The sequence below is a fragment of the Bombus terrestris genome, chromosome 16 (genome assembly GCF_910591885.1).
Source record: "Bombus terrestris chromosome 16, iyBomTerr1.2, whole genome shotgun sequence".
NCBI lineage: Eukaryota > Metazoa > Arthropoda > Insecta > Hymenoptera > Apidae > Bombus > Bombus terrestris.
Genome location: NC_063284.1, coordinates 1,849,140 through 1,874,529, shown reverse-complemented (window position 1 = coordinate 1,874,529; position 25,390 = coordinate 1,849,140). Strand labels below are relative to the sequence as shown.

General features: G+C 36.6%; 1 protein-coding gene across 5 annotated transcripts in view; it reads left to right on the top strand.

The window, feature by feature from the left end:
- LOC100646757 (ecdysone receptor) overlaps nucleotides 1-25,390 on the top strand; it is a 188,212-nt gene that overhangs the window by 120,507 nt on the left and 42,315 nt on the right. The gene's annotated exons all lie outside the window — the stretch shown is intronic.

Sequence of the window (25,390 nt, the reverse complement as noted above, 5' to 3'; positions counted from 1 at the left end):
AAATCGATTGTAGTTCGTTGAGAATATTTTCGTGTAAATATCGAGTAAATTTCTCTGCTATTTACTGTCGATGACGGTCGTAAGTGAAACGATTGCTTCGATCGGAGGTTATCATATTTTTGTCTGTCGTTTAGAATGTCACTTTCGATGCATATAACCTCTTTTACTTTGCCGCGCTACTCTAAGGAATTTCTTTCTTAAAAGCTACCGCTTAAAAGGCTGTATTAAAACACATGATTTCATTATCTTGTTAGGAATATTTACTTTATCTTTCTTGGCTTAAAAATCTTACATTCATTCGTAGGGTTTTTAATCTTTTTCTATTCCACTTAAAAAGAGCTACCATAGAAAAATCTATGCTAGAGTACATAAGTTTATCATTTAACAAAAATATTAATTTATCTTATCAGAGTTAAACATCTTATCTGCACGCTACGTTTATCGTATATTATTTTAAAATATTATTCATTTTTTGTCTGAGTATAAATGATTAGTTAAATAAAAGAAAAGATTTAAAACATCTCAGCGAAATTTCATAAAGTAGATCTTAAAAAGTAGGTCCCGTGACGCCATCTGCCAGCCCGGGAATTACCCGTATTACCCAATTTGATCGGCAGATGGCGGCACAGTTTCGCTTGGCGGTTGTTGAAAAATCGAACTGGCGGCGTAATTTCGTAAAAAGTGTGAAAAAGCGGCGAACTATTGTCGACAGCATGTTGCAAGGGTCCATTAATCGCCTCAACGATATTCTACAACGAAAAGAGGTAGAATGCTCACTTTATCAACATTTTTATGCAACATTTAGTAAAGATCATTGACCTCGATATACCCACACCGTTGACACAAAATTTTCTAACCTATGCATTACCTCCGAGTGACATGTTACAACACACATTTCACTACCAATTCAATATTGACATATTAAACGACGAATAATATCAAATAATTAAAGACACCTTATGGTCTCAATAATATTAATTATCGTTTTTATCTAAATTGTTCCTTTTAAATCAAGGTTAGAAAATTTGAATTTTTAATGTTTGACAATTTTAATAAAATGGCGACGTTGGCTTATCTTTTTAAGGTGGAAAATATTTTAATATTTCTTAAACTATGTACGTATAGCTCGTTCTTTAGCGGCGTTCAATTCGGTTTCAATTTCTAACGTTAAAAAGATGTTGGAATGTTAGTTGGTTAGAAACGGGAAGAGGCGTCCTCGGTTCACGAGGACACGAGAACGCTAGGAAGGAATGGCGTTTACTTGGCGCACTCGCTCGACCAGTTTTTACTGTCCGCGTTAGTTCCCCTTCGCAGATTCAGCGACAGTTTGGCTATATCGTGGTCGAGGTATAGAAAATTGATTTTTAAACTGGTGAAATTGACTTGTATCTGAAGAATTACTAGAGCTATTGTATATCAGTTTCTCTTTCTTCTTCCTTCTTCTTTTTTTAGATATAATGAAAAGAAGTTTTTCTTTTGAAAATTACGCTATTTTGATGAAATACAATATGGAAAGATTTCAAATGCTTAGGTACAGTTTTAGAATTCTTTTTGGGTTTGATATTAGGTAATAATTGGTAGACATAGAATATTACTAATAATTTGTAGTGATTTGATTATAATAACTTTCACACAAATTTATATTTTTATATTTTAAATTGTAAATATGAATGTATAAAAATCAGCAATCTTTACACATATAATAATCTGTATGCAATGCATTATTGGGTTGATACACAATGAAGGATTAAATGTAGTAAATGGATTACAGAATTGGTAATTGCAACTAGACAAAATTTTAGGATTATTAATAGCAATTATACGTTATAAATTGTATTAGATAATTGATATTTATTATTTGGTTATTTTAGTGTGATATTTAGTATACCTAAGTGGGATTTAGCATTAATGACATGTTATAATATTGGTCAGGTTTGTGGGCTAGAACATTAAACAACAACTTGATGTTACTTATTATTTTGATATCAACTATGATATGCTATATTTTTAATATTCTTATCTGATATTCTAATATTACTTATAATGTGAAGACAATCTTTTAAGAGCATCTCAAACCTCAATAGAGCTTTGTTCAAATAATTCTTAACAATTTCAGCATTGCACAACATTCTTATCTTTCTGGTGCTCATCTTAATATCAAATATTCATACTGTTACTTAATATTCTAATATTTAGATAGTGTGTTGTGCTATTATGAAGATATGGGTTACTAGAGTTACACGTCAGTGTCTGAATAACAATGATATAATACCATAGGCAGTGGTACAACAAATATCTGCACAATGTTGCCTTTATTGTAGCAGATAATTGCTATTTAAATTGTGAATATAAAATCTGTAGCATAAAACCGTATACATAATTAAACGTCTACAGAATATCAGAAACATAATAAGAAATATTCCATTAACTGAAAATGCCTTTGTATAATTATGAAAGATTGTTATTTTATGAAAAGGACATATAAAACCCAGTGAAGATATACCTTGAATTAAGTAATATTGATGCGTTTAAATAAATTGTTATATTCATTCTGGTATCAAATACTCTGTTCAATTAATGTTACAGAATATTAATTTATTATTTCACTTTCTATCTGATATTCGATATTAATGCTTCATTATTTTTACATCTTAAATATTTGTTTCTAAATTTAAGACTAGATTTGGGGTCACATTTAGCCATTTTAGTTCTAATAATATTTAGTATCGTTAATGGAACTAGTCAGTGGACTAAAATTAGACTTGTGAAGAATATTTCAAGCAAATGAAAGGTAAACGTCATTTGCCAAAGGAAAGTAACAAGACATAAAGTTATGAAACAGTTTCACTTTTTCATAATGGAAATCGACGAAAGGAAATGGCAGTGCGCAGCAGGAACCGATCGACGCATTGTCTGAGAGTCTATAAAAGGCGTACTTTTCCTCTCGGCCGGCGTAAAACTTGTGAAGTGTGTTAACGCTAACCTTTATTCACTGCAGAATATTTTCCATCGTAGAAGCACAATCGTCCATTACATCTATAGAAACGGCAGAATTTATAATCAACTTGAGCCGCGTAAACAGTTTTCCGAAGTTACGAAAATGGAAACTCTGTTCAAGGAAAACCAGCTACATTTATAAAAAAAAATAATCTTCTAGATCGGCGACCATTGTATTATTTTTAGACCATTATTTAAAATTTATTGACTGAAGAATTCTTTCATTAGAATGCATTAAAAGCTATATAAACATTGTACAATTTAAACTTATTGTTTTTAAAGTGCCAGATTTAGAATGATATTGTTCTATATGAAGTATCAAACGTTTGACCATTGTATCCCAAATGTGTGAAATTATTTCAGAATGAAAAGTGCATAATACAAATTTTCATACAAGTTCTTCTCGACTATTGCCAATCCAATGGAACTTTAAATAATCACTTCATCAGAATTGAGTGTTTCAAGATTAAAGAATAATCCAAAACCATGAAACCTTCTCGGGTAATATCTTCAAACAAATCTTTTACACAATATACCGAAGCAGAAGATTTCAAATTAAAGTGGAACAGACGACTATGATATAATTACTAGTCACTGAACTACTTACAATAGATGAAGAGAAGCATCGTATAACGCATTGGCATTGGGTTCCATTGTAAATTAACGATACATAAACAAATACTAACATTTATTAAACGAAGAATAGCAAAGTGAGGAAGTGCTGTCGTGCACATGGATTGGTGACAAATAAATCAGTATGTTAATGAAGGAATTCCATTCTTCTGCAATCACGATGATTAATAAACGCTGTAGACAGGTAGGTTACATAATACCATGTGTGTAAAAATAGACTCAGCTGATGATAAATATATTATTGAATGAAGAATGAATTTATAGTACTATATATATTTAAACATAATTTTATAGCGTTTCTTCCTATACTTCTTTAGTATTTTATAGATTAATTTATAATCTTTTTATTCTTGCGCTTAATTTACACATCCATCTATCTATGAAAAGAGAAACAAAGTAGGAAATCTCTGTTGGTAAACGTTCTTTCATCCTAGTTCTTTACAGTCTTCTACGATCTTACACAATACACTGAAACAGAATGTTGAATGGAAAGTTATGAAGAGGATTAGGAAATGAAATTCTTAGGAAGCAAGAAATAGAAATCTATATGCGCAAGAGACGAAGAAAAATTCGAATGTCCAAGTGTCAGGAAGATTTCCACTTTCATAGACTGAAAAATTCATGAGAAATCCGCAACACGTGCCAGCAACTAGAAATTTCTTTAAAAATTCCAACAGTCAACAATGTGCATACGATATGAATCTTTAAAAGGCAGATGCCAAGAAGACCAAACACCGAAAATATTCCCTAAAAATCTGCTCTATATTCAAGAATTCCAAGACCTACAAAATTTGTTTAATTCGATAATCCACCATCGTCGTACCAAGCCCACTTAGGAATTCAGAAAAGCACGCTCGCTATTGGCTCGGTGGAGTTAACCAAGCGGAGAAACCTTGTCAGAAACTGAGGGGCCCACAGTTTCGACAATGAGCTACAAGCCGTGTTACGAAACGACACACTGTGGCTGAACAGCGATCGTTACGAAAGCGACAGGAGGTGGAAATTCGAAAAGCAGGTTACGAAATTGGTCCGCAGTCGCGTGGCGATTCTGCTTCCATTATCTACACACTATTCTACACCTTGGAGGTCGTGTTCTCCGCTCATGATCGTTCACCACATGGGAGCCACTCGACGCGACGATCACCGTAGTCCTTGAGCACTTCCGTCTCTTTTTTTCTTCTCTGCGTACCGCGATCGTTTCATCGTCGTCTGACATTCACCGTTGCGAATTCGCTTGCCTGCAAAATCCGCCTGTGGATCAGAAATCAGTCGACTCTTCCACGCCCTTCCCTGCCACTAGATAGCGATGGGCTTGTGCTGAACTGGAGAAACACGAACACTGACAAGATGCAAGATACGCTCTCTTCATACAACGTTCCATTTCGTCAGATCTCAGTGGAACATTAACTTGGATACACTTGAATCTTCTTCGTGGAATTCTTCGGAATAATCTCATTTTATTTTTTTTTATAGATATTATTTTACATATTGTAATTTAATTATCAGACGAGGAATCGAAGAAACGTTTTCTTTTTGCCTTTTTTTTTTGCCACTGGATAGTGGTGAACTTGCGCTGATCCTGATGGACCATGGAAAATGACAGGGCAGAGAATATGCAGTGTCGATAGGACCATTCATTTTGTCAAATCATCGTGTGCGAAGACGGATGAGCCTTGCATGATGTTTCGGAGAATTTATCTTTATTTTTATTCGCCTGTCTGAATTGAATATTTTAATGAAATTATCAGAAGTCAGTTGCCTTCTCATCGTCGAAATTGTATTTTACAAAGAGTCAGAGAGAGGGATTTTCTATGCCAGGTACAGAGTATCTTGCAACTTAAATAGAAGTTTCACGTTCATACTGATATTTGCCAAGAATCTACATTTTAATGTAATAGGATTTCCTACGGATTTTAGATTCCATTAGATTTATTGACGATATACGATCAAGGTTAGTCTGACTAAAACGTGTTTAACGAACAAAGATTGAAAGTAGAATTTGTGGAAATGTTGGAAGAAAGAAACGTGGAGAATGGGGGAGAATACAGCGCTGTTATCACCAAGAAGAATTTTATTTTTCCAAGTGTGAAATAACTGTGGTTTACCGTGTGAAGCAGTTGGTTTCCTAAGCAAAGATAGTATCTTCGTAGCAACGTGGTACAAACTTTGTTTTTGACAAGTTACAAGTACACAACTGCTCTGAACTACGCACGAAGAAGATTTATATTTCCTCGTCATTGTATTTTTGTCTCCGTCTCAAAGAGTTTTCGCAAGCAAGGAAAGAAGAAAAAAGACGAAGCGGCGAACGTGTAATTAGACATAATTACGTAAGCTCGGGCAAAAGTACACGCAGAAGAAGAAGTATCAAGGAAATATCTCCCTCTGGTTAGGCGCTTTTAATAAAAAGTCAAACAGACTTCTTGAAAATGCCTGTTGGCATCGCGATGACAGCAATTCTCCAGCCAGTTAAAATTAACTTGAATGACACTCGCTACGAAGACACACGAGTCGTGAAAGGAAAACGCTTTTAAAGTAGTCTCCAGACCCATTCTCACGAAACAGTTTGCTGTCGTTGGCGACGAACACGCTGGCGTAACAGAAGCAAACAACAGAAGAAGAGGAGCTTGGTCGCGGTACAGGAGCAGCTAATTGCGTTTTTCTTTCGCGCACGATGAACACCAGCTCCCTGCGAGTTTACAATTACGTATAAGCACGAGTGGCAAACGAGGAATCAACGTGAAACACTGTCACGATAGTTTCGCTTTGATATTCTCTGCCACTTTTCGTAGTTCTGCTTCGATTGATTTATTCAGCAAGATCAACGATTACTATGATATTCGTTTGGATCTTAATAAATGGACGATCTGCAACGGGAAATTGTAATTTTCACGAAACGAAAGCCGAGTTAATTAATTATTATTATTAGAGCGAATTATAATTACACGATAAAACTCTGTTCGTACGAATTGCCAGTGAAAATACTGCTTTGCAAAGTTCTTTGCAAGTTTCATCTTTGTTTCTAACGATATAAAAAATGCTGGGAGAATTATTGAGGTTAGGTTTCCCAATTTGGTTAGGTTAGGTTAGGTTAGGTCAGGTCTAACCCAATTTCGATGGCATTTTGGTGAATAGTTCGAAGGAATATCCAGGACGAAAAGTTCGTCTTTCCCATTTTCTTTTTGCAATTTTTTTATCCACTTCGCCGATATTCTCGTCTTTTTTCAAGGGAGTATATATTCTTTTCTAGACTCGAGTCTTGACGAATATTCAAGCGAACCTAATAATAGAATACGACCTTGAGACGAGCTACAACATTTACGATACAACGAATTGCAATTTTCATTTATAATTTAAAGGAAAAAAAAAGGGGGAAAGAACTAATTTAACAGATGACTCTACGATATTCCAGTCTCCTTCTATTCATTTATTTAGAATCTGACAGCTGTGTTGTTTCTCTTTGTTTCTCTGTCTCCTTCTCTTACCGTGCACGGTAGATATCCTTGAAGTGGAACATTGTCCCCGGCAATTGCTTCTTCTTTATGTGATACTCGAACACGTTTCCTGACATTGACCGTTGGCCAACAGGATTCGTCGAAAGATTCGCGAACTCTATTATAGAGGTGTCGTTCTGACATTTATGTAATGTCTGGTGAGTCAGTAGGAGGCGACGGTACACAGACTTCTATTACTGCTGGATTATTCAAGAGCTGTCGATGACTATTTTATTAACTCAGACAAGAATATGATCAGGAATATGATAGGTTATTTATTTTTTATAAATCAGGCATTTCATTCTATGTAATAATAGATATCTCGAAGTTTCTGCATATGAGAAATTTTATGATTTACAAAGTCTATTAGACTACATATTGGGTTGGTAACTAAGTGATTGCGGATCTTGTCGTTAGGTTGTAATGACAAAACCCGCAACCTCTTAGTTGCCAACCCAATATGCTGCAATGTACAGTAGTACTGTAGGTCCCGTTCTTAACAAACGTGACTTCGCGCAACGTATAAATTAAATTATTCATGATCAGGTTGTTAAATTATACGTAAAAGCAACGTTACTGGAAATCGTAAATTGTTTCGTCAAGGAGAACGAAATACATCGGAGACTATTTTTAGAAACTTACTATGTACATAAATCGCCGATTGACTTATAGTTATTTCGATGAGTGCACCTATGGATATTCATGTAAATTAATATTTCCGTTTAATCGAAGAAACACGATCTGTAAAAAGATCCGTTTCTGACAAATACCACGCTATTATCATTATCAATTATTATCATCAGCGGATAAACGAATCTTCGATTATTATTATTTATTATTATTGTTATTATTCCACTCCATAGTTTTCCTACTACATCGTCTTATCGCGTAACTATCACTTTGATTCATTCGTTTCGCACTGACCAAGCGATTTATTTAATTTCTCAATATCTTCGCGCGTTCGCATAATTTTGCAACTAGGCAACTTAATAATTTGATTTACTTAATGATCGCGCGAAGTCGCTTTTATCGAACACAGGCCCCATAAATATTCGTAGGTTGTCGATTTGCAGAATCTCGGCAGCTCTCGAAACTCTTGAGACACCAAGTTCCACTATCATTTAACAAAGGAAAGAAGCTATAGCAACCCGGAAAGCCAAGAAAGGTGTTATCACCGCGCTGGCAACTGTAGACTCGGCCAAGTTTTATATCAGTCGTAGAAACACGTTTTGGGTTAGGATTGGCCTTAGGATCGGCTGAAACTGCCGATTCGATCTCGTTCCTTCTGGCGTAATGGTCTCGTCGTGGACGAGAAATCGCGGCTTTTCACACGACCAACGTCGGAATGCGCCGCTTTGCTTTGCCAAGAAAATGGCAGAGTGGATTCTCTCTCGCGGTACGGTATCACGATGCTACGACACTTATCGTGCGAATCTTTGGAATTCGCTGAATCCAAGCCTGGCCGTTTGCTCGCGGCCGTTTTCTCACGCGTCTTACTCACAATGGCAAAATGGTGCGCGGATACGTTTGTTTCTGCCCCGGTGTCTGGATAAAGGTAATCGAGGTTTCGTCTACGCGAGAAACACGGCTATGACTTTCTGCAACGCTGAGAAAAATACAGATACGCAATCAAATTTTCATACATGTATAACTTCACATGCGCGTGTTGTATAACGCGATACAACTGCGGCCACTTAACGCTTTACCGACCGCTAGCGGTTCAACAGCATACGCACGTCCGACCGGTAGCTCAGGCACAGATTCTCCCTGGCGCCGGCTCTGTTTCGGTTTGGACTCCCCGATACCATTCTTTATCTTCATGATGAATGGTAAGGTTTTCAAATTGGTATGAAACTGTGGGGGCTTACAGAGCAACGCGACTGAACAAGGAAGGTACCTTAGTACTAAATAACAAATTACTGCTCAAATAATGAGAAAGATTGTCGGTGATAAAAAGCTGATTAATAGGCTATCAGTCGGTAAAGTGTTAAGCCAATGGCCCGCGCCACAGAGAAGCTTCGTCTACGAAAAGAAAACAATTTTACACGATAAGACAACAATATGATGGAAAGTACGGGCTGGCAACTAAGTGGTTGCGGATTTTTCAATACCACCTAATGACAAAATCCGCAGTCACTTAGTTGCCGACCCAATACGTCAGTTTATACGCGAAAATAAAAGGACGTTAGCGTAGTCAACTAAAAAGAATGGTGACTGGAGAGAAACGGCTCGGTTTCCCTGCTGCAACACGATTGCAACGCACGGTTGCAGGTGTGTAGGTGCTCGTGCGCTGCGCCAAAGCGAGGAATGTAGGTGAGTCTGTGAGTGCAGCGAGCGCGTTACGCGAACCACGTAACACAGCGACGAGTGTGGGAAAGTGAGGAAGCTGGCCTCGAACTCAGACCTCAACCTTCTCTTCCAGCTACAACCTCGTTCCTCCTTTTGCGCCGATCTAACTGGCCTGTCGGGGCTCTCTCCTTTCCAGTTACCGAACAGAACTGTCTACCCTATCGTAGTTACGTGGCACATGCATCGTACATACGGTTGCCACACACGTTTACCCATACGGAGAGTGCAATAGTAGTTTTCTCCAGTCAACGACACTCTAGTTTTCTCCAACCTCCTGGCCAGATTTTCTCGGATTCAGCTTTCAGAGTTTAGGGTGCATCGTGAACATGATACTGTTAGGCAAATTGGTGTATGAATAATGACGTTTATGGATTTTCAGGAGAAGCGTTTGTAAATGTTTCAGCCTCTTTCGAACGATAATCCCTCGTTTTTCAAAATGTCTGACATATCTACAATGTTTCCAACAATAAAATTAATGGTGCACCGTGTAGATCTAATGACAGATACGAATATGCAAAGGCGTAGAAACAAGCGCAATATTACAAATGCTCGTGTTATACGCGATACGGAAAATAATTTAAAAAATTAAATCCTCTTTCGTCCGGCACGAAACTGTTGTTCTGTATCTGTGAAATTATCGCAGTCGAAAACAGTGTTTTCCATATGTTCAAAAAATATGACGCACAAAAATATGTTATATATATCCAATATTACTTTTCAATAGTAAAACCGAATAAAAAAGCAGAAATTGACAGTATAAATTTTTATTGAATTTCGAATATCGAGGTTGCTTAAAATTGCTCTTCTGCAAAACGTGGAAAATGAGATTTATTATGTTCTTCTTTCCTGTGATGCTCGCGTAGAAAGCTCTCCTCTAACAAGCTTAATCGTCATAATATAAAGTATATGCTCGCTACATATGTAATATGTATCTTGCGAGAATTCTTTGTCCGTGTTGATTCAGCTTCGTAAATTATATCGATAAAGGCTGAGCACAGCCATCTACGGCAATTTCGCTCGTAATGAAGAATTTCTGGAATCGTCTTGATTTAAGATTTAACGTTATCTCGGTATCCAGTAACGCGGCTTTCTTACATTTCATAACAAATGGCCGCGTGCAACTAAGTCGCGACGAACTTGGAATAAGTTACGTCTCGTGTTATTTGCGTCCACCGTTTAACCAAATAAAAGCACGCACACAAGCGCGAGCTACATTTTTTAATCCATACGTTTATCGTTGTTATTCTCATTCCTTTTATCTCGGACTCTCTCGTACAACTGAATTAATATCGTCGGTAGAACTTGGCAAATTACAAGATAAAAATAACTTACAAAATGCTAATAAATAATAAGATAATACTAATAACGTACAAGTCAATTAATCGCTTCTTTGATAATCTAAACGAATTATTACATTTTTCATGAGATCAAGTATTTTAGGTTATGTAATTTATGAATGGAATATGTCGGGTTGGCAACTAAGTGATTGCGGACTTTGTCAATGCCATCTAACGACAAAATCCGCAATCACTTAGTTGCCGACCCAATACAAGGAAACTTGCTGTTTTATTTTGTTTTTCTTATTTTCCAAATATCACCGATTTTGCTTCGCTTTTGGTGTTCATGGTTGTACTATGAACGAGTAAACTTCATTAAATTTCGTTGCCAGTAGCCAGTCATAAAGCAAAGAGCGAGCAATGCCGTTTGTTTCGGAAGAAAGCGATAAACTGTCGTGTTTTCGGCTGGAAAAAGAACAGCGCGCCCCGACGGCCAGTGTGTCACGTGCAAAACTCGTTTACCGGCCATTGCGTGGAAAATGATTTCCGTGAAAATACGCGACCCAAGGTGCCGGGTCAGGGTCGTGAATGTCGATTTGGGTGCGCAGTTTCCGCTGATAATTGGGTTACTGTACCCCGCCTACCCCATAAACCGTCATTCTGCGTTATAAACCCCGTTAAATATCATAAATCCTCGAACCGATATCTGTTAACGGCAACAACCAGCTGTCGAGGCTTTTCCAAGAACAGCAACTGGACCTCGCAAGTCTAAACTGCTGCATGGTCCTTGTAACAATTTTTTGACAAATAATATTGGCCCATCGAGATACAATTTTTTTTTTTTTTAATTTTTGCACAGTATAGGTTTTCTGTGGACATTAATTTTGTTAACTTGTTCTCAGAAATTAAAAACCTGCACGGGCATGCTTCTTCTAAAAATTCAAAATTCTCTTTCTTTTTTTTTTGTGGATGACATTAAATTCCTAATTTTTAATGTTTCCATTGAAGTCGTTATATAACAGAAATATTTTTATTAGCTTGCCGTGGATATTGGTTACTCTTACTCTATAGATCTCCATTAAATTTTTGTGTATAAGAAAACACTTACATATAAAAATATTGGATACGTTTACTTTTTTAAGTTGGCACGATCTTTATTAGATTTTTATTGGCCGAGCAAATATTTTACAAATACACATCGTTAAATATACATCTCTGCTGCTTAAGACAAATAGCATGATATTAGGTTGTCCGAAATGTTTCTTTCCTTTTACGAGGAAATAATAGACACACAGTGCTTTTTGTTTTATATTAGTTTATTGAATTATTCACGAAAATAATAATAGTAATAGAATCGAAACGTATCATATATCTAGTTCAATAAAATAATATAAAACATAAATTGTTGTTCGTTTATTATCGTCCTATGAAACGAAAAAAACTTTTCGGACAACCTGATACTTGAGAATTACGACTGCCACTATGACATTCATACAAATTGCCTTTTACGATCTCTAAATGACGACAGAAAATTCCATCTGCAAATACCTAACAGAAATATTATATAAAATAACTGGAATTTAATGATAATTATTCGATTGCAGATGGAACAATATCGTGAAAAGGTGGTTGACCCATGTCTCGAAATTACCATGGAACCGTGTTTCTTGGATTGTCTGGGCGTCGCGCCGCCACTTTCCCGGGCAACTGGGACAACTAGGTCATAGCCAGATATCGACATATTTCCCTGTCCCGCGCCTTTCAGCTTCCCGCCACGCCTGTGGTTATCCTCGACCCTCCTATCCTGGTCCACTGTTCACTAGGGAATTCGATTCGTAGATATCCTTCCTTCGTTCATGGCTGTCGAAGGCTGCAGAATTTATCGACCACGGACCCTCGCTTTGACATAGCAAACGCTCTGTGAACCATCTAGCGCGAAATTTCGAATTTTCATCGAAGAATTTCCTCCGATGATTGCCTTATGTCTACCGTGACGTGATGTGTAATTGGATTTTGAAGTTATCGAGGCGTTCAGCTTGCTGCTGATTTCTTGGAAAAGGAACAGATGTACAGTCATTCGTCAAAATCATCGATTTTATTTATTTGTTGTAATGAATGAAATTTGTCAATAATTTCGAGTTGTTAAATCTCTCAATAAAGTCCTTGAGACTTACATTTCTCAATAGGAAACTTGCCCTTCTTTTTCTTAACATTAGAATTACCATACCAATGAAATTGACTGGTTTTACAATTTTATTTTCAAATTCCTACTTCATGTTATATTTTTTTCCATAATGATGAAATAAAAATGAATTTTATTTTCTATTTTATGTATTCAAACTGAAAATAATTCTGTATCAATGTTACTTATACCAACACCAGTCAAAATGGCTGGTACTTGTCAAAGTGTAAAAGAGTCCTGCAATCTGTTTACCGAACCCCAATTAACCAGTTTCCTAGTTTTCTACAACTTGCCACACGTTTTTCAAATTTTTACTGCGTATCGTTCAATATGTTGGTATCACTTATCAGGAAAATTCCGGATAGATCACTAGATGATAACACTAGAAATACCACACCAGTCGAAATAACTGGTTCTACAATTTTATAAATGTGTCAACCCTTGTGTAGGGACCCTAGATGGATTAATAATACTAAAAATGTACTACATAACATGGAATTGCTTCTGCAAGAAAGTAATAAATCAATAAATACAAAAATATTCTATTATTAGGTATTTTTTAAAGATCAGTCATTTTCACTGGTTTTGGTAGAAATAGCTATCGGTAGTTCTAGTGTTAATAAGAAACTTATGCTCGTACGATATTTTTTACTATTTTTTGACACTTGTTATGGTACATGGACCATTTTGTATTATTTAAAAAACCACCATATGAGCAGTATAATATGTTAACCAGCTAGTAAGTAATTATATCCAAAATCCATACTTAACAAAGTTTGAAGAAATTTTGCAATATTTAATTATCGCAACCCATCGTCATTTTAATTCACAGTGGAAATGTTAATAGGAAGTGCGAGCAGTTAATGACAAAGACAATATTCAGGGGTTCGTTGTTTTTTTTCTCATCGCTTCACATTCTCTTGGCATTTTAAAGCTGCTTTCGTCAGAGATGTTCCCTCCTGACGTAATTCGTGTCTTTTTTCTTTTTGCACCGCGTATACACGAATGTTGTCGATTAATTTACGTAGTGTAAAATGTGCAACCTTTAGAGGAAACGTGTGTCTGGGATCAGCGACACGCGTCACGAGTGGCCTTTACACGTGAACGGTCAGGACAGTGGCTCGATTGATATCAGCCCTTGTATTTTCATGCTGTGATCACTCGCTCATGGCCAGCTTTCTGTTTTCAACCCTTAACTCGATGCTCTCGTTCGTCATTCTGCAACTTATTATAGTTTAATTATTGTTAATTATTGTCGTCATTCGACGAACAGGCATGTCGTCATTTTTCATTGAAATTTCATAGTGTTCCGGTATAGGTAGGGAATTAAGATTATTAATTAATGAAAGGAATTTAGCGAGCCAACTATCTTAAAATTAGCAGCTCCAGATAAATTAAACCATTGAGTGGCGGTACCGATTGATGTCTTAGAGCTGCAGCTCAGACTGTATTCTGTTTTAAAGTATCGTGTAAGAAACAGAATTATATTTTGTAAGTAAGAAGGTCTCATTTATAAGTAGAAAGATTGCAGGAATGTGACTTGAATTTGAAGTAAAATAAATACAAAAATGATTATACATTATGAAACTATAATATAGAAATATATATTACAAAAACGTTGGAGTACAAAACACAAATATAAAATTATGAGATGTTCATTCAAAATGTGCTGTATAGAGTAAAAAGATCCCTTTGTACAACCCTGTCACAATTTTCAAACCCTCGTTATATACCTGTATTCTCGTCACTTTCTTTATCCTGAACCTGAAATACTTTATGGCCCTTCATGATTTTATGGCCTGGTAACCCACAGTATTATGACCTAACCATTGCGCGATAATTGTTACGTACATTTCAAAATACAGGTACACGAGCCCACGTGCGAGTCACAGGCCTCCAAACAAATTTAATCTACTAATTTTCAGATTTTATTCTCCGATTCAGACTCAACTCTCTGCTCAAAGCAGAACGATCTAATAGATTCTATAATTCTACGCCTTGCCATGTAATTTTGTAATTTCTTGCTCTTGCTACTATTTTCCTGGCAATTCTTCGATTTGAAATTCCGACTGATTTCGGATGGAACACCATCTATATACATATATATATATATATATATATATCAATTATATTATGAAATGGCAAAATTATGCATTCAATGCTGAAGGTGCGTGCATCCTACGTTAAAATTGGGGGCAACCTCGATGGCCATCGATAAAATGGCAAAGACGCCATGGATGCTGGGTAAAGTTAGAAAGTTCCAGGGTTCAGGAAGTTTGCCTGAAGCTTGGTTAGGTCGCGCGCAAGTAGCCCGACAGACGCGTCGTCCTTTCGCTGTCGTCACAGCCGGGGTATTAACGTGTTGCTTTCGTCACCGGTGCCCTATTTTCCCCATTTCCCTCCGTGGAAACTGCTTCACTGTTGTAAAGTATGCAACCTTGACCTGATCCGCGCGATCTCCACGCGTCACGGCTGGCCTTTACGCGTGACATGTTAGGTCAGTGATGCTTCTAATGCCTTAGCTTCTCTCACTCTTTCTCCTTACCCATTCTCTCTTTCTCTCCCTCTCTTTCTCCCTCTCTCTGCCCCTTCCTATCTATCTATCTATCCATCTCTGCTCTGTTTTTGCGTAGCTTCAACGGGAAACCATTAATCCGTTCGCAATCTCTTTGAGGCGGATTGAACGGGATCGTAGAGATTGAGGTTAGGATCTCTGCCGCGGAATTTAATCTTTTCGTTTTTTCTTTTTGCTTTCGAAGGGATTTGGAGTTTTATTGGTATACCTGGTTGGTAGAAATTAAATTGGAATTGGGATGATGGGAAAGTAAATTGACGTATAATTTGTACAGGGTGTTTCATTTAAATTGGCTTATTTTTTCACGCTGTTGGTAATACTGACAGATATTTGAGGTGTAAAGAAATAAACGTAGAATCTTTAGCGCGCAACTTGACATTTCTTTTTCTTTGCAATATTAATATCACATTTTTTATTAGTACCTTAGACTTTTTTATACGAAATTATAGAGAAAGATGAGATGATACGTAGTGATACATGAATAGCTTTATTACAAAAGTTGATATAAATAAATTCAACGATACTTATAAGAAAAGTTTATTGAATAATTCTGTTTAATAAATTTTCTATCCTATTGCTTCCAGAAGTTTCTAAGATTCGTTGCAATAATTTTAGAAAAGACTCTCACTTTTCTTACGCCGCAGGATGAAAGTAAAATAAATGGAATATACAATCATAAACACGTCTGCACCTTTAGATCAGTAGGTGGCTTAAAACTGCTGGAAGGCTTAATTTACTATATAGTATTATAGGTCATAGTATAACACAATTGTAACCAGAAGCGTTAAGTAATTAAGGTATTATTAGAATGGCAGTAAAACTATCGGAAATTATTGTAGCTTAACAAGGTTAATTAATAGTTTGTGTTCCTTAACTCTGTTAATTGGCTTTATTTGGACTTGAAGTCATACTTGTAGGGCTAACGACCGTGACCCAACCCGATATGATCACTTGTGGCCACTATTCTGACCACCTTGCGTTTATTGCGCAGGTCGGCGCATCTTTTCTTTTGCTTGTGTCGCCTGGTGTCCGATATTACATCTTGAACGAGCAACGCTTTTGCTAAAAATTTGTTTTAGATTTTTTAATGTAGAGAATTATTCTTTTCAAGAGGATAAAGTAAAAAAATATATCGCGAGGAAGAACTGAAAGAGAATTAAATTGATCTAATGGTAAATTAAATAAGACAAAGATATTTTCCTTTTTTTCTTGATCATTTATTAAAAAGGGAAAGGTAATACTAGTGATTAATTTGTCAAACTCGCTGTATTTAACGGAAATACATAATTCGCAATTTCCACTTAACCATGGAATTCCACAGAGACGAGAACGAAGCAATTTCGTGTTGAAGGGAATCCAAATCCATGGAAATTACTTGGGTAATCTTTCTCAACCAGTCGGACTAATAAAACGAGGCTCATAAGGAAACAATTAGCGAGAAACGCCGAAATTGCCATCGAGTGGTTTTGTTAGAAAACAGATTGTGGTTTTTCCTCTCGATGAAGAAGAAACCAAAGGAAAGAGAAGAGCAAAACATTTGTTTCCAGGAAGCAAGTGGAACAAGCAACAACTATTATTCCTTTATTACTCTACTCGTGTAGATAAACCTTAATGGCGACTCAGCATTGATATCGCCAGTTCGTTCGAGACTATGAGAACTCCGTGGTGTCGCTAGTTGTTATTATTTTTGTTAACCTTTGTATACAGGCTATTTCAAAAATCTGGAGCCACCAGAGACAGAAAGTTTTTAATCAGGTCAAGATAAAATATCATTAGTAGACTGCGGATGTTTAAAATACATAAAACAATAAAAATCTACGGTGTAATTTGTATAGAAAAGAATTCATTTTTCAAGATTTTCAAGTATTACGGTCCATTTTATTCTTTTATATTTACACTTGAAATCTAATAGCAGATATCGTTGATCCACGTTTCTTAGCGCTGTTGCGCTTCTCTTGTTGAGTATCGTTTCAGTGTTTTTGAGGTTGACTAACATTTTTGGAGCAACCTGTACAAAAACGGCATTCGGTTGCACGATAATTATTTACCTATCGGTCGTGATATAATAATCGCGAAAGAACAACTGGCTAGAAATAAAGTACGATAAAAATGGGATGGAAAAATGGCGAATCGAGTGACGCTACGCGTGTGCACGGGTCGAACCTTGAATTTTGTTGCGTCGATTATCACGCGAGATCGTTGTCCTTGCTTGTTCACTAAAAATCCATGAAAACAATTCGCTTCACACCGGCTTCTTTGTCGACTTGATTTGCAACGACGTGTTTTCGGTGCCACTGGAACGAGGTCCTAATTGGTAGAAGTCTCTTTGCGACGAAAATTTGAGGTTATAATTGACGCGCTAAAAGCATCGATAGATCGAGAATCTTCTAAAATGCCTATAAATCTATATACACTATATTTTTATCTGAAGCTTTTAGTAGCTAATGTATTGGAAGATTTCTTGCGAGTGTAAAATACTGAAAAAGCCAGGAAACTTTTGGAAATACAGAATATTGGAAAATTCTGGGAAAACTTTTTAAATGTAAGTTCAATGTTATCTGATTCTTATTTGGAGTGGAAAGTTCCAGAATAAAAATCGTAATCAATGGTATGGTGAGGTTATACTATAATTTGACGAGAGACGAGTACGAAGTTAGTATTTTTGGAGGCCTACGTAACTAGAAAATTGCTGCACAGGCTGAACTGTGCAGCGGGATGGGATAAATTCGTCATTCTATGCGCCTGTGGCATCGTCATCTTGAGCGCCCACATTCGACCTTCGCGGCAATGCCGCAGAATTTATTCTGTCGTCCATTGGCGTCGATGTAGCTACGATTTTTTTAATTACCGCCGCTTAATGAACGACCCTGTACAATTAGCAAAGCAGAATTCGAAATTGCTTTACGTATAATTTTGGCTGAAAGCGTATTGCAATTGTGAATAATAATTCAAGCGGTTTAAATGGAAATTACCATGATGAACAGTTTATTACGTGAATTGTTATTACATGTATAGGGTGTTTCCTAAATAAGGGTGTCCTTTTAAAATAGCTACGTTACTTTGGTTGGCGAACAAAAATGGCAGAGACGTAAAAAGCGATTTTTTCAGCAATTGGTAGCTAACGAATTCTTATGTGACGAAAATAGATAAAAATCGTTTTCTATGAAATACTATACACTGCTATTTTATAACTATACGTACACGTGCACGTTATACGTTTCTCGGTATTTAACAATAGACAATACAGGCGATCTCTATGAATTATTCTTTTCTGAGATCGTATCTTTGCTTCTTGATTGAAAAGTAAAATTTGTGTTGTGTTTCGTGCGATGCGATTCCTATAAGAAAAAAACGTTCACCTTGGGCTGTGCTCTCGAAAGGATGCGCAAAAGCGACTTAGTGCGCGACCACTGCACTTGGTCTGATTAACACCACGGTGTAACTATGTACTGGGTGTGCTAAAGTTATTGCTGTCAGAAATTTCAAAATATTTATCCAATGTTCAATGTTCAATGTTTCTATGAATTTGGAACATTTTTACTTAAAACGAACGTGGACCTAACCTATCTCCGATAATGGGAAGCTCGAATAATACGGGAGAGTCCATGCATCTTAATAAATCGTGCGATGAAATTATAAAAAAAACATTTCGATAACGTGATATCGTACGTATGTGTTTAAATTTAATTAACTAATTAATTGCTTGAAAGTTTGATCAACTGCCTTGGCAATACCTGACTGTTCACACTTTCCTGTTCTTTATGTTGAACTTTCGAGAGGAATGAGATTGGATAACACGGACACTTCGGTTAAACGGGACTGGAATAACCGAGAGTCTGCTGTACTCGTTCGGCAAAAGACGATTTTCTACCGATTTTCTACTTTGCACCTTTGACTGTACCCTGCAAAATATGAATTTGCGTGATAAATTCGCAGTTCACTTATCACACACCCCGTATAAGCGACTTAACGAGCAACGTCATCGCGTCGATCGGCGATCAGGGTCGTGTATTAGCATGCTCGGGTGTGCCTTCCGCGCCCACTCCCGGCCTTGAAGCGTTCTCCGTGAGAAACAGAGGGACGAGGAGCAGCGACGAGATGTCAAGGAAGGAATGCTAAACGCGGAATGCAGGTCGCTCCGCGCGAATCCTCGCCGAGAGTCACGTGCTCGGTATCTCGTTGCTGGTTCGATCGCGGAAAGCCCCGGGAACCGTCGAATCTCGTCGCTGATCCAGCCTCCAACCATCTGCCTTTCGTATTCCGCATACAATCGTAGCTATTCCAGTCACAGATTAACATGATCGGCTCATGACATTTTCATAGAATCTACTATATCGTCAGATTTGAAATTCTAATAGATGAGCAGCGTCGATTATTTTAGTGTCCCTAGAATTACTAGTTACTCTAGTAACCATTGTAAATAGAATATTCGTAGTTTGGTGATTTTAAAGTTACTAGATAAGCGTAACGATTACTTTAGACTGAAGTGTTTCTAGGTTATGCACGGCGATTTTATAATTCGTTAGGTTATGTGATAATATTCGGACGAAACAAACTTTGATCGTCGATTAACGTTGAAAATAAACGTTGCGTGTAGCAAGCAAGTTGTATTCAATTTTGGCTGGCAACTTCTCTTCTGTATCTTTATTTTATCACTAGACTGATCAAATAGAATGTCTCAAATCCGAATAAATAGTTTCGAGCATTACTTTACAAATTTTAATATTTAATGTGTCTCGTGACTCCTTCCAAATTAACACGAATACGAAGATTCGGACAAAATGGATCAACGAAGAGTAAGTCGATAATGGAACTTAATTTCCACAGTAAAAATCTATACATTTTTAATTGGTCGTAGCTCGGTAATCACATGCTCAAACGTACTACTACTACAAATAATCAAAAGGATTCTAGGTTCTTGTAGTTTACGTAGGACCCACAGGTCGTAGATTGCCGTAAGAGGATCCGTCCTGTTTGTACAGTAGGCAATGTGTGTCAATAGGTATGCGCGGGTGCAAAGGGTTGAAAGTAAACGCGACGAAGTAGCCACATTCACAGGAACATCGTTTTCTAAGGCTTTCCTGGTATTTATGAAGGAAACTGGTCGATGTTAAACCGGCTTTCCACCGACGTATCTCGCTACTAGTCGTACCGTTACCTCACTCCATCTTCCCTTTCTTCCATTTCACCGCGGTTTTTCCCTTTCGAGGGCCACCATTATCTTCGCCTGAGTCGCATAAAGATTTTTATCGCTGTCACGCCACCAAATACGTGTCTAGATCACATGTCATTTGGTAGCACGACGCGTCTCTCCTTTTCTTTATTATTGGTAACTTTTTGACGCGTAGGGATACTATTAGGTTAGCAACTAAGTGATTGCGGATTTCGTCATTGCCACCTAATGGTAAAAGCGGCAATCGCTTAGTTACCGACCCAATATTTTGCATCAATTTAGGATTTTATTTTTAAAGGGAATTTAAAGCGGCGTTAGTGCGATTCTTCGCTTTTTGGAAGACGCGGGGAGGAATTTTTCAGTAAAAAATTAGGTTATCCCGTGTGAAATCGCAGTCATAAATTAAAATGCAATATTCACATATTTTACGACGCGTGTTTCCTACTCGTAATATTTCGAGCACATTTTTCGTAATTGAAGTTGCTATTATTAAAGACGAAGGAGAAAATTCATATCCTAATTGATATTATGCCGTCAGAATCATTTTTTAACGTGGAAATTTTTGCAAACAAATTTTCAATTATACAAAACCAGTTGATATCGCAAAAGTTATTTGAAGTTTTTATAGAAACCACAGAATATTCCAAAAAAATTGTTGAATAAAATTTCGCAATGAATTTTTTACACGATATTCTGAACGTTCTAAAAATTATTTAAATCTGGGCGTTGCCATAATTTCGTCGAAACGTGCAAGTGTCTAGGGAGTACAAATACAACAGAATTTCCAGAATAAAGGATTCTTTGATGATGAACAGTTGGACTTTGTATAGTTCCTCGACGCGATTCAGTTTTCTTTTTTTTTTTTTTTTTTTTTTTCGTAGAACCACTTGCACTTTTGATCCTGAAGAAGGGTGGAAGCTAATCTAATCTCTGGTGGAATGTCACGGCTGCCCATCCTTCCTCAGGTATATGGCTGCCTCGGGTTATCTGTAGCTTTACAAGCACAAATTCTGAAAAAAAAAAAAAAATAATAAAACCCACTGCTGCGCTCTTTTCTAAACTCTTTTAAAAATATTTTCTTTTTTTAACGTAGAATCGTTGCAAAAGTTCTCATATAAATTCGCTTCACGAAGGAAGAGTCGTTTAATAAAATTTCTCTTTTCTGTTGATATTAAAAATTGAGAAAATATTTGTTCAACTTTCTATAAATCGTATTATTAAATTGGATATTTTGATAAAATGACAGAAAAATTGAAGATGAAAAGAATTCTTGTAACATGTAAAAATACATAGAATATAGTACTCGTTAAACAATTTTCTATCCATGTTACATCTTTTCAATTATTTTCGTAAAAACATGTATTTGCATAAATATAATAATAATAATATTACAAAGATACAAACCAGTCTTGGTTACGATATTTGATAAGCGAAAGAAATCTCTGCTCAAATTTCACTGTTTTAATGTTCGTAAAAATGTGCATGGAAATTTACATAAATATCCACAGTTTATTTCTTATTAAATTTCTATTATAATACAAAACGATATGGCAAGGCAAATGAAAAAAATGAAAAAATTCAATTTCTATTTTACAATTTGTCCAGCCGCACATTTGGTAAATTCTTTCGCCTAATGTCTGTAAAAATTCTCATCGAGACGAGGCTCGTCGAATTTCGGTTTTCTCTAGAACGGACCTCCTCCTCTCTGCTTCCCAGTCACGTCGAGAAAGAGGTTCTTTTCTGACCAAGCGGCGGACGCAAAAGGGGGATGTCTGACAAAGCAGAAATCCGCGTGAGACGCTTCGCGAACGTGAGAGAAATTACCAATTAACCTTCCGTGACGGCCAATTAAAGCCGTATTTCTTATGTACACCGTTGAGCATCCATGAATAAGAGGGAAAAGAGGCGCGGTTCGCTTACCTCTTGGAAATTCATGAATGAAGGATTCGTTGCTTCGATTAATTGGCAAGCTTGGCGACTGGAAAATGTGAAAATTGCCACGAGCGTTATCCTTAATGGATATCATAGATGAGGAAAGTATAATCGATCAGATTTTCCGTATTCGACTGGTGGAAAGTCCATTTTCAAAATTCCGTACTCTCTCAAGCAAATCTAATCTCAGGTGGAATAAACGTAGGATCATTTGTTACGCGTTGGCTGACATTTAATAATTAAGAATTGCAGCTTGAAGTTTTTACGGAATAACGAAACTCGTGTATTATGAGATTATTCGTTTTTCATGTATGTAGTAATGGGGAAAGAGGAGAATTTTTGAAATTACACACTCTGTCAACCAGATCCAATTTTAGTGCGGAAAACCAGCTTTTATTTGTCAGATAGATGGTCTTGCGTAGCAGGCACGAGATTGCTAATATGAAATAGACCAAAGGTTGGAAAGTTTGTAATTGTTCGGTGAGAAATACCTATATACTCATATATGGCTTGTCAATTTTCTAACGTCATTAATCATTTCTAATATCGTAAATTATCGTCAAGACTGGATATTAGCAATTGAAAAATATTTTGAGCTGGCAACTAAGCGATTGCGGATTTTGTCATTAGGTGGTATACACAAAATCCGCAACAACTTGGTTGCCAACGCAATAAAAACAGAAAGACGATCTGTCCAGTTGTAACATGATATCCAGACATTTGCAGAGATCGAACGAGCGATTGGCTCGGTGTGAATTTCACGTGTGAATTGAGCCGGGCGATTCGTGAAACAGCAACGAAACTTCTCACGGACATGGCTCGCGAAAAATGTAAATAGCCGCAGCTTTGCATCCTTTGTGACGAGTCTCTGTCGGCGTCCGGCCGAGTTCGTCTCGAAATTACCATAACAAAATGTTCTGATTGCTTGCAACGACAAGTCGGAGACACGACCAGGCCTCTGGCTCCGCTTCCACAAAACATCTCTTTACTGTGCGCGTTTTGCGCGAAAGAAAAGCCAGCTGCACGCGAACAGGTACACTAAATTCGACGAATCGAATCGCCAACGGCAGAAAAAGAAATAATCGATCAACCGACCTGACCGCTTTTTGCCCAAGTTACTCGATCTTTGTGTTCACTGTTTCGTTTGACAATGGCGATTATTTTTTTCTTTACTTTTCTATATCTTTGTGAAGGTAGTTAAGAATCAATTTTTTCTTCTTTCCTTTTCTTTTTAGAGGTGATTTTTAAACGAACGTCGATTTCCTAGAAACAATAAAGCGAGACTCTCCTTGTTACTTTCTAACGCTCCATTTTTGGTGCAAAGTAAAATCTGGCGAATGATGACATTTTTAAATAATGAAATTTTAGTAGAAAATAATTACTTCGAATTAACAATAGAATTTTATACCTCTGCTCTTGCGCCTTGGCAAAATTTCGTTCTAAAATACAATTCGGACGAACGATGGTTTTTTCGAAGTATATATAGCTTATAAATTTCCGATATATAGTTTCTACAATTTTACACTGAATAAGTTGAAAGTCGAAAATAAATTTCCTTCCTTTTCAAAAAAATGAAATTTTAAAATTCCCTTCGATATATGCACTAAATTTTCCTTTACGTGTTCATATAGTTTATTTTTTTTAAATAAAATTCTACGTGCTTGTTTATGCGCCAGAGGTATCATGTATAAACTTTGATAGATATATAATTTGTGGAAAGTTAAGATTTGACGTCAGTGTTTACACTGGCATTATTATTATTATTACTTGTGACTTATTATTATTATACACTGACATTTATATTGGACAGCTAAGTCGGATAAAGGTTTCAGCAGTGTCGGATAAGGTCGAATTGTCGCTAGGTAGAGAACAGAGAACTCGAAGCCTCAGTAACTATGGCAATTAGGTGGACACAGCGGTGGGAAAGGAACAACAGGTGGCTGAACGCGTCACCCTCAAAGTGACCCTGGAAATAAATTCCAATCCTCGATATAAATCCTGGGAAATTGACGCTACTTTTCTCATGGCAGCTCAATTAACATCAGCATTTACTAAAAACCTCCCAGTTGAATATTAATTAATTACACGTGAACGCAGTGCAATTGAATTTTTGATTCGTGAAAATTTCCTCTATATTTAGAAAGATATTTTCGGTATTCTATACGAATACTTAATAAACCTAATTTTTCTTATTATTATGATTAGAATATTTAATAATTAAGAATCCCCGATGTTTAGTAATTTCTGCTATAATTATATTCCGATATATAATTATTAGAAAATTTTTCTTGTAGAGAGTATTTAAAAATTATGCAAATATACAAGAAGATTAACAATATTGCTGTAAAATAATTTATGGTTAATTTTATTTTCTCTCTGTTCCAGGTGAGTACTATTTACCATTTTGGACAATTCGATTTATCAAACTCCAATGGTTTAACATCACAAACATGGTGAGTTTTAAATATGAACACGTATTATATTATGGTTCTTGGATCGAAAATTCTGATTTTGTCATTTTTCTCGCGAATTCATTGCTATAGCTCGTTAAATGAATCAAGAAACGAACTAAAGCGAATGGAAATAGTAGGTGAGCATTTAACGTGAGAAAAAATGACAAATAAAACATGTTAGAGCGAGGGTGGCGATAAAAATAGAGGGGAATAGAGAGAAAAGAGACTCTGATGCGTGGCGGAGACCTCGCGATGCTCAACGAAGCTTCAAGAGACTCCGTAATCATGTCCGGTTTCCTCCACATTGCCGAGTAACATCAGAGACACC